This window comes from Mytilus galloprovincialis, chromosome 5 (genome assembly GCF_965363235.1).
Source record: "Mytilus galloprovincialis chromosome 5, xbMytGall1.hap1.1, whole genome shotgun sequence".
NCBI lineage: Eukaryota > Metazoa > Mollusca > Bivalvia > Mytilida > Mytilidae > Mytilus > Mytilus galloprovincialis.
In genome coordinates, this window is record NC_134842.1 from 52,644,897 (window position 1) to 52,654,723 (window position 9,827).

Here is a 9,827-nt window from a genome sequence, read left to right on the forward strand (position 1 = left end):
ATAACCATAACTCTGCTCAAAATTATCAGACTGGAACAAAATGCAAACTTCATTTGTAACTTGTCATGATGAAAACAATATACCAAATATTAAATCAGTTTCTTCAAGCACGAAGAAAACAAGTTTGGAAAACTGACAGATGGACAGACAGACAGAGTTCAATACCAAAGTCCCCTTTTCAACTCTTGTCTATGGCAGATTTATAAGGTGTTTATATACACGTCATTATTCATAACAAACTAAACTAAGGTTTGTTATACATAAGACATACGACCTAAGGATGGTTGGAGTATTGATGCAATTCATGAAATCTACTATGCATTCCCATGGTTCTTGAAAGTTGTCTTATACCAACAATCTGAAGATACAACAAACAGGAACTTAAATTACACAACACCTTAAGTCTTTATGAAGTTTTAAAAAATATTAACACTGATGACAAAAATCTGAAAGGTTGTAATTAATTTCAAACTCAACTGCATACTAAATATGTGAAATCAGATCTTTTCTAAGAAACAATTTCCATTACCTCAAAAGCAGATGGCATAAACAGGTAATAAGGAATATGTGCCACAGTACTAGCTAGTACTGATATGATTTAGAACACATTTATGCTGAGTTCACACATAATTCGAATTCAATTCGCATTAACTAATTCTAATTAGTTTAATTCGCATTTGAAACGTTTAACGTCCTAACGTCAATTCTAATTCGAATTACAATGCGCGTCAAATTCGCTTTACTGTCCAAACGACGTTAACTTTCAATTCGTATTAACAAAAACGTATTTCTAATTCGAATTGGGTAATTCGAATTAGCCAATTCAAATCAATTCGAATTAAAAAAGAAGAGTGCGTGAATACGATTAGCGAATTCGATTTGCATTCGATTCAAATTCAATTCGAATTAAATGTCCGTGTGAACGGGGCATTACTCTTTTCTAAAATTTGTGTTGATAAATTAATGATTTAGTAGGAAGCTACTGTTCAAACTCCCTCAGACAAGTTGACCTTAGATGAATATATTATTTTTCGGTACCTTATGGGTTAATGTTGCTGTTGTACCCCTATTTGTGACATTTTTACCTATAGTGTTTGTTTTGTTCACACATTGTTGTCAATATAATGGAATTTGATGCGACTGTCACATGAGTGAGAGGTTTAGCTAGCTTTAAAACAAGGTTTAATCCACCATTATCTTAATAAGAAAATGCCTGTACCAAGTCAGGAATGTGGCAGTTGTTATCCATTCGTTTTATATGTTTGTATCATTTGATTTTGATATTTGATTAAGGACTTTCCGTTTTGAATTTTTCCTCACGAGAGTTTCAGTATTTTTGTGATTTTACTTTTTGCTTATATATTTCCACAAGTTTTATTTTTACATCCCTGGCTTTTACAAGTTTTAATTTGAACATTTCTGATGAAGAAACCAGCTGTAGAAGCATGAAATTTATAAAGTTATATTTTCATGCAAGGTTTTGTAGATTCATTGATATTTCATGGATTGAAGAAAAATGTCTGTTATCATAACCTTGAATTATTCAGTAAAATATTTGTTGCATTTTTAGATAGTAAAAAAGCTTTTGATAAATTGTATAATATAGGGGTAACAGGTAAAATGTGGTCAGTTATAAATGACTGTCATGAGTTCTGTAGTTGTTAACCAATGTCATTCTGAATTTTTTCCTGTATTACAAGGTGTAAGGCAGGAAGGAGTATTGTCTTGGTCATTATTTTAAATATTTATAAACGAATTATTAGTTGAACTTGAAAAATGTAACTAGAAAACAGGTGTATATCGTATAGCCAGTTGCTCTCCTGCTCTTGCTGACGAAATTTGAGGGGAGGGTTGAGATCTCACAAACATGTTGAACCCCGCCGCATTATGCGCCTGTCCCAAGTCAGGAGCCTCTGGCCTTTGTAAGTCTTGTATTATTTTAACTTTTAGTTTCTTGTGTACAATTTGGAGTTTAGTATGGTGTTCATTATCACTGAACCAGTATATATTTGTTTAGGGGCCGGCTGAAGGACGCCTCCGGGTGCGAGAATTTCTCGTTGCATTGAAGACCTGTTGGTGACCTTTTGCTGTTGTCTGCTCTATGGTCGGGTTGTTGTCTCTTTGGCACATTCCCCATTTCCATTCTCAATTTTGTTACATGTATTGGCACAACCCCGTCAGGTTTACAGCGAATGTTAGATACGTGTGCAGACTATTCACATAGATGACGATTTTGCTTCAATGCTAAGAAATCTTGCGTAATTGGTAATTGGTTACAATATGACTGGCATATTGCAAACAGTGTTCTCCCGTTAGCAGATGATTATACTCATTTGGGTATTGAGCTAAACTATAAATTTAGATCAGCAGAAAGAACCTCTTACGCATGTAGAAGAGGCAAAAACTCATTTTTCACTCTTAATGGGGTGTGTCTCAAGTCAGAAAATCCATGCGTTCTACTTAAACTGTATAAATCTATTGTGTTACTTTCTGTACTTATTTAAAGTCAAACGATATAGCAACGTTGAATCGTTTTCAGCACTTTATAGTTAAGCGTATTTTAGACTTGCGAACTTCAACTAGGTTGGATATGTGTCAAAGTATACTCTGACTCCATCCTATTACTTCAACTATAGAGATGAAGAAGTTATATTTCTTACAAAAGCTTTGTAGCCTTAATGGTAAATTCCTGACGAAAAAACTATTTCTTCTGCGCCTGTACTCTTATTTTATTGACACTGAACGTTAACATTATGGGTTCATTCAAGAAATTATGGATATCTTATACAAGTATTATCTTAATGAATATGTGATTATCTCTATGCCAGATGGAAAAAGTTTTCCCTACAAAGCAATCTTGGAAAATAATAATGAATAATACGGTAGACAAAGTACAGACTGATGTATGGACTTGTCGAATACAGAGTGACAATAACTTTTCTCGTTTTAGAAATATTCACTTTTCAGTCAAAGTCCCTGATTTCTGGAAATGCGCTAGATCATCAAGAGAAATCATAAACGCATCCCTAATAACATGGGAAGCACTTGTGAGCTATGGGACAGACCTTTTCTTGATATATACGTACATGCGTGTTGTATTTGTTGTTGACCCAATCAATCAGAGATACATGGTGGGATTTCATTATTGAAAGGTTTCCATTACAATTATTTGTCCAACTGTATTCATACGATGAGGAACAGTTATACTGCATTTTTTTGGGCAAGCACATATAACAACAGTAAATATCGACACTGACACTTTTCTTAGTTTGTGCCACGTACAAGTTGCACTCTGTGTTGCTGAGTATAGCAGAGTCACGAGAAGGATGATACAGTAGCGTACCAGTACATGAACTGTCCTTTGTGAGAGCAATTTTCTTCAAAATGTTCTTTTAGTAATATTTTATAGTTATTGTAAATATTGTAATATTGTATTGTGTTGCTTGTTTTGTAAACTTTTATAATTTGAATTGTTAACATATATGTTGTTCATTGAATCTCCTGATAGAGGAAGTAGAGAAATGAATGAATATCTTAATTTATGCATTAATAAGGGGTCCCCGCAAGATCCAAGTAATTAAAAAAAAAAAAACAATAATCATGATAATAATGAATCCAGTTTTGTTTAAAAATTTTAAAGTAATTAACATCTTTTAAATACACAATTTCTATACTTAAATGTAAATGTGTACTAATGTATAACTTTCCTAACAGATCACTCAGCACCTCTACAAATCCCAATTAAACTTGTACAAGATATGAATAGTACAAATCTAATCAAAGCACGAAAGCGCTGTAAAGGCAGTTAATTACAGGTTGTGTGTATTTCTAGTCCAGTTATATCATTATCTTCCATAGAACAGAGGTGGTTTGTAGTATTTAAGATTTAGAGTTCTCTTGTACCTAGTTCACCTATATCTATAGTCTACTGTTTACAGTATATTTTCTGTACCTCGCCATGAAATGCATTTTTAAGACATAAGAACTTTTCCTTTTTAATGTAAATAAAACTATTTTTAATTATTGATTATATACACATATTCAATTACTCCTATCCTATGAAAAATAATTCACAAAGATTGACTAGTCTCCGTTCTGTGTGTATTGCTAGAACATCAAGTAACATAATGGTTAATGTACATAGTAACATGTCAACTCTTTTGAAGACAGAACTTTTTTAAAATTCTCCCTCCAAGCAAAATTATTTTTCAGTATAAACATGATAAAGTTATCTACCTGTATTAATGACCTAGAGACTCTCAAGAGCCTGTGTCGCTCACCTTGGACGGTCTATGTGCATATTAAACAACGGACACATATAAAATGACAAAATTGTGTTTTTAATGATGGGGATGTGTTTGTAGATCTTTCTTTACTGAACATTCTTGGTGCTACAATTATCTCTATCTATAATAAACATGGCCCAGTATTTACGGTTGAAAATATTTTTTAAAAATTAACAAAAAATACAAAAATTTATGAAAATTGTTAAAAATTGACTATAAAGGGCAATAACTCTTTAAGGGGTCAACTTAAAATTTTTGTCATATTGACTTATTTGTAGATCTTACTTTGCAGAACATTATTGCTGTTTACAGTTTATCTCTATCTATAATAATATTTAAGATAATAACCAAACTCTGCAAAATTTCCTTCAAATTACTAATTTGGGGGGGGGGGGGGGGGCAGCAATCCATCAACGGGTTGTCAGATTTGTCTGAAAATTCCTGGGCAGATAGATCTTTACTGAAGAGACAATTTCACCCTATGTCAGATTTGCTCTAAATGCTTTGGTTTCAGAGTTATAAGCCAAAATCTACATTTTACCTGTATGTTCTATTTTTGGCCATAGTGGCCATCTCGGTTGGTTGACCGGGTCTAACCACACATTTTTTAAATTACATACCGCAATGATGATTTTGGCTAAGTTTGGTTAAATTTGGCACAGTACTTTCAGAGAAGATTTTTTGTAAAAGTTTATGGACGACGAAAACAAGTGATGAGTCAGGTCAGGTGAGCTAAAAAGGAGTTTTTAATCAAGGTAACAGTGACATCTGGTGGCCATAAAAGCTGTCTCATTAGCATTTTAACCACTTCCCATATTTGCTTTTAAGACAATAGAAGAAAACTATTCAATGCAAAAACAAAACTTACTTGTAAATATGAAATTCTCTTTACAGTATGAGTTTTTCTCATTGTTGGAGATTGTACAGTAGTACAGTCCTGTAACTGCTTATACCCATTTCTTATCCCCTTTAGTTTGATAAACTCACAGAATATCATATATTTACATTGTGCCACATCTCCTTATTTTTATATGCATTACAATAACATGAACAATTGTAATTCAAATCTATATATCAAAGCAAAATGAATTTCACTACTTTCATTCATGCATCCTTTGGAAAAATATAAGTTCTAAAATGACACAATATATGTTTATTTATATAAAAATAATATTTAGTTTTCGACTCTTAACAGGTATAAACAAGAATGTGTCCCCAGTACACGAATGCCCCACTCGCACTATCATTTTCCATGTTCAGTGGACCGTGACATTGGGGTAAAAATTCTAATTTGGCATTAAAATTAAAAAGATCATTTCATAGGGAACATGTGTACCAAGTTTGAAGTCAATTGGACTTCAACTTCATCAAAAACTACCTTGACCAAAAACTTTAACCTGAAGAGGGACAGACGGATGGACGAACGGACGAACGGACGAACAGACGAACGGACGCACAGACCAGAAAACATAATGCCCCCTACTATCGTAGGTGGGGCATAAAAATGCACAGCTGTGTCATGATTTGTGAAATCTGTGCTGAAAACATAGGCATTTATGGTGTTTGAGTAATTCCATCTGTGAAGCTCAACATTAGCTCGTCAGTTGGTGGTGGACAGTTATAAATCTTTCCTGCAGGATGAATGTACATCTGTTCAGGAAAACCAATTTCACAAATCAAAACTTTCCTCTAGATTTCTCCTACAATATTCATCCAGTTTAGTTCTTTTGGTTTAATGGGACACCGTCCTGATTTTTAATTTTGTAAACCATTCAGTCTCTTGCTTACAAATGGTGCATGAAAATAGGATGGGAATGCATGGCAGTAGACAAGTCTCTATAAAGTGGGTATGTGCCCTGAAAAAAGTTTTATAACATTAGCTTTTTTGAAACTTGTGAAAGACTTGTGCAACACACATACCTAAATAACTATAACATAGGTGGAGAGCATCATTCATGTCAATGTTTTGTTCCTGTTTACATTGTCATTGATATTTTTCAAGAAAGCCCGAGGCATAGCTCATGAATTCTTGTCATTACAACCGAAATTTACATAATTACTGCTAAAATAATTATCAGTATAATATATCTCTTGTAGAAAAATCATACAATTGTAGTATTAACCAAAAAATGTCAAACAGATGATATTGAATCGTAATCCCAAAAGTTATGACGTCTTGAATTCACCCCCCTTTTTATTCTAAAACGATAATTGCGGTTGCAAACAGACTTTGGTTTACTTGCATGGCGATTATATAAATAACAGTATATATTTCTTAAAGAAAATAAAGTTTTACCATGAATAGTTTCCTGAACGTAGTCGTTTTCAGTAAAATGTGCCTTGCAAACAACAGCTGATTGATATGGGTTCTACGATTGCATCGCACATGACAATCTACGTTTGAGCCATGGCGTTGATCCAACTTTTCCTTCTTATTAAGTCATTTAGAAATGCAAGTCCTCCTCTTAAATGACACTCAGGTACACACCAACAAGGACTAGGCATCGTTAATTGTGTGATTGTTTTGCAGTGCAAAAACGGAAGTTAAGGACGGAACTGACTGGTCTCACTAATAAGAGACAAGAAGAATTTTAGAGACAAACAGCGACAAGAAGTTTAATTTAGTGACGAAGCGACAATAACTAACAAGGGACAAGCGAATCGTAATTCTCTCACGAGGCTATTCTCATTTGATGTGATAGGGTGAAGCTACACCTATCAAATATGTCCCTATGAAAAAGAAGAATTTCCCTGTTAGAAAGGAAATGATATTGCATGGTTTTGATTCAATAAATTCTTTAAAAGGAAATTGAAATTTTTTTGTTTTGATGGCCAATTTTTAGCGTGTGCATAAAATATATTTTTTTTTATAGCTAATAAAAACTAATCCCTTTCTTCTTAATAAAAACATATTTTTACCTATCAATGTACAGTAATGTAAAAAATGTTTTAAAACCGCCCCTATAATAAAAAATAATGCATGTTTTTTTTAATATCTATGGGAGAATAAGTTGTTGCAATGACATTTTTTTTATTTATGTATAGTCGCTATATAGTCTTCTTGACGCTTCTTCTCGCTAAATTAATTATATTGTCGCTTCTTATCGCTATTTTAATTTTATTGTCGCTTCTTATAACTTTTTGACGCTTCTTGTCTTTAATTAGTGGAACCCTATTCAGGAACGATAATTTCATATTTTACATAACTGAGACCGAAATAACTATAACGTCATACGGCTTCACGTACAGAAATACTTTAAATTGTATATTATGCAATATAATTCACGGTCAGTCGACTTTTAATTATAATATCATGTTATATCAACGAGTGAAATGATTTTAAAATATCTTTAGATCGCAAATAGTACTCGAAATTGAGCGGACCTCTTTCCACACGGAATTCGAATAATGATAGTTTGTAATCAGATTGACTGCTTATAATGCAAAAGACACATTAATAAACAGATTTTTAAAACGAACAATACACACTGATCGTTTCTTTATTTCCCAATGTAAATGAAAGGAACAAAAACCAATACATACCACAAAAAGTAGAGGAGAAATTTAAACATTTCCGGATCTATTTCTTGCAAAATGACCCCCAGCAAAGATTTGCGTAAGGAAAGATGAACCTCATGACTTGAAAGTCAGGCCTTAAAGCACTGCCTTTAAAAATTCAATAACAAAACTGTTTACTTTAAATATGTTTTATTTTCATTTCTTTATTGCTGTAACAACAATAAAACATTTATAAAAGATGAAATACATTGTAATGATAAAAAGACAAGTCAAGTTTTATTTACAAAACAATCTGGTTACTGGTTGTTCCTTATAAGCCCATTAATTTGGTCTGAAAGTGCAGAACTTAAGGATGTACTGTGGTGAAATTTTAAAATAAATCTAGAATTTCAATTGATACTTTTAGTTAGAAGTGATTTATTTAAGGAACAAAATATGCAAAAAATATTAATAGGTTATGGAACTCCTTTTCAAGACATTTTTAAATGTTTAAATAATACCTAATATTTGCATTGGTATTATTTGGGTCTAAAATCAAAGAAAAGAAATCTAAGATCTACTAAAGGTTTGGTAAATAGTCTTTTATGATCTATCGAAGTCTTATATGAAAAGAAAATTGGGTGTTATGGGGCAAAATATTTTACCCTGTATCATAGGGAAAAAAACGAGGACTCCAACATCTGACACAAATTCCTAAACCTCGCCTAAGTACATCCTTAAATGACTAATGATTTAAATAGTCTAAGAAATAAAATAAGGTATTAATTACCATGATTATTAAACAAAGGTTAATCAATATTAATGCAAAAGTATCGATTCATGATAACAAAATAATAACCAGCACATGAAAAGACTAAAAGCAAATTTAAAAGAACAGAGAGATTGTATCGCTGTTTTATTTAAAGTCACAGTAAGGTATTCAACACAGAGAAAAACTGTCACTACGGTAATTATAATTTCTTTGCTACACTTGTGAAAAAAAATGCCGTATAAAATATTGATTTCGATGCCCACATAAATCTTTTTGGATATCTTAAATGTTAGTTATGTTTGAGACCAAAATTTAGAAATGAGTCATTAAATTACCTTTTTCAAAATAGATTGTTTCAGTAACATAAGTTTTGTAAGTTCAGCCAAACTGGATGAAATTTATGCAGGAATTATTATTGAAGTTCAATATTCAAAGACCCTAGATTGATTAGTTTAGAACAATGTAATAGATCTAAGCTGTTTTATATATAACAGTAATGCTCTATTACTAGTCTATAACTTTTGTAAGAATTACTGTAAATTCAGAAATTAAATGAATTCTTATGAATGTGAAATCTAATCAATGAGATTGTAAATATTTTATGAGGGGAACTAGTGGCTGACCCAGAACTTTTCATAAGGGGGGGCCTGCTGACTGACCTAAGGGGGCCCGCTCCAGTCATGCCTCAGTGATTACCTATATAATCAACCAAACTTTTCCCACAAAAGGGGGGGCCAAGCCCCCAGGGTCGCCCCTGGATCCGCCTATGGGACTTCACTTTTGAAATTAATATTGCAAGTCATCATTATTGCGACCCTAATGCTGTCACATTTTTTGCATTAATAAAAAAAACAAAAAAACATGGTAATAATATCTGAATTAACAGTACTTAAAACAGCCTTGATAAATATGTTAAACTTCTTGTTATTGAAATGATAATTTTTTAACACCATGGCTGGATATCTTTAGTTATGTTTATTTTAAAATAATGGCTTTTTAGAATAACTTGTACATGTATATATGGAAGGAAGGCACAAAATACTAATAAACATTGAGAAGTGAATTTCAAAAATACTTTTCACATAAAAGCGAAGTTGTGTTACTTATCTGCAAGTTTGCAAGGTTTCATTCAGTGCCAGTCTTTGTTAGAATCAGGCAATTTAAAAGAATTTCAAAATAAGGCAAAAAAAAACCCAGTTAACCTAACCAACTTATTTTGAAGTTCTCATCATCCTGAGTTAGGAATAGAAGGTCTTTTGTTTCTGCATGTC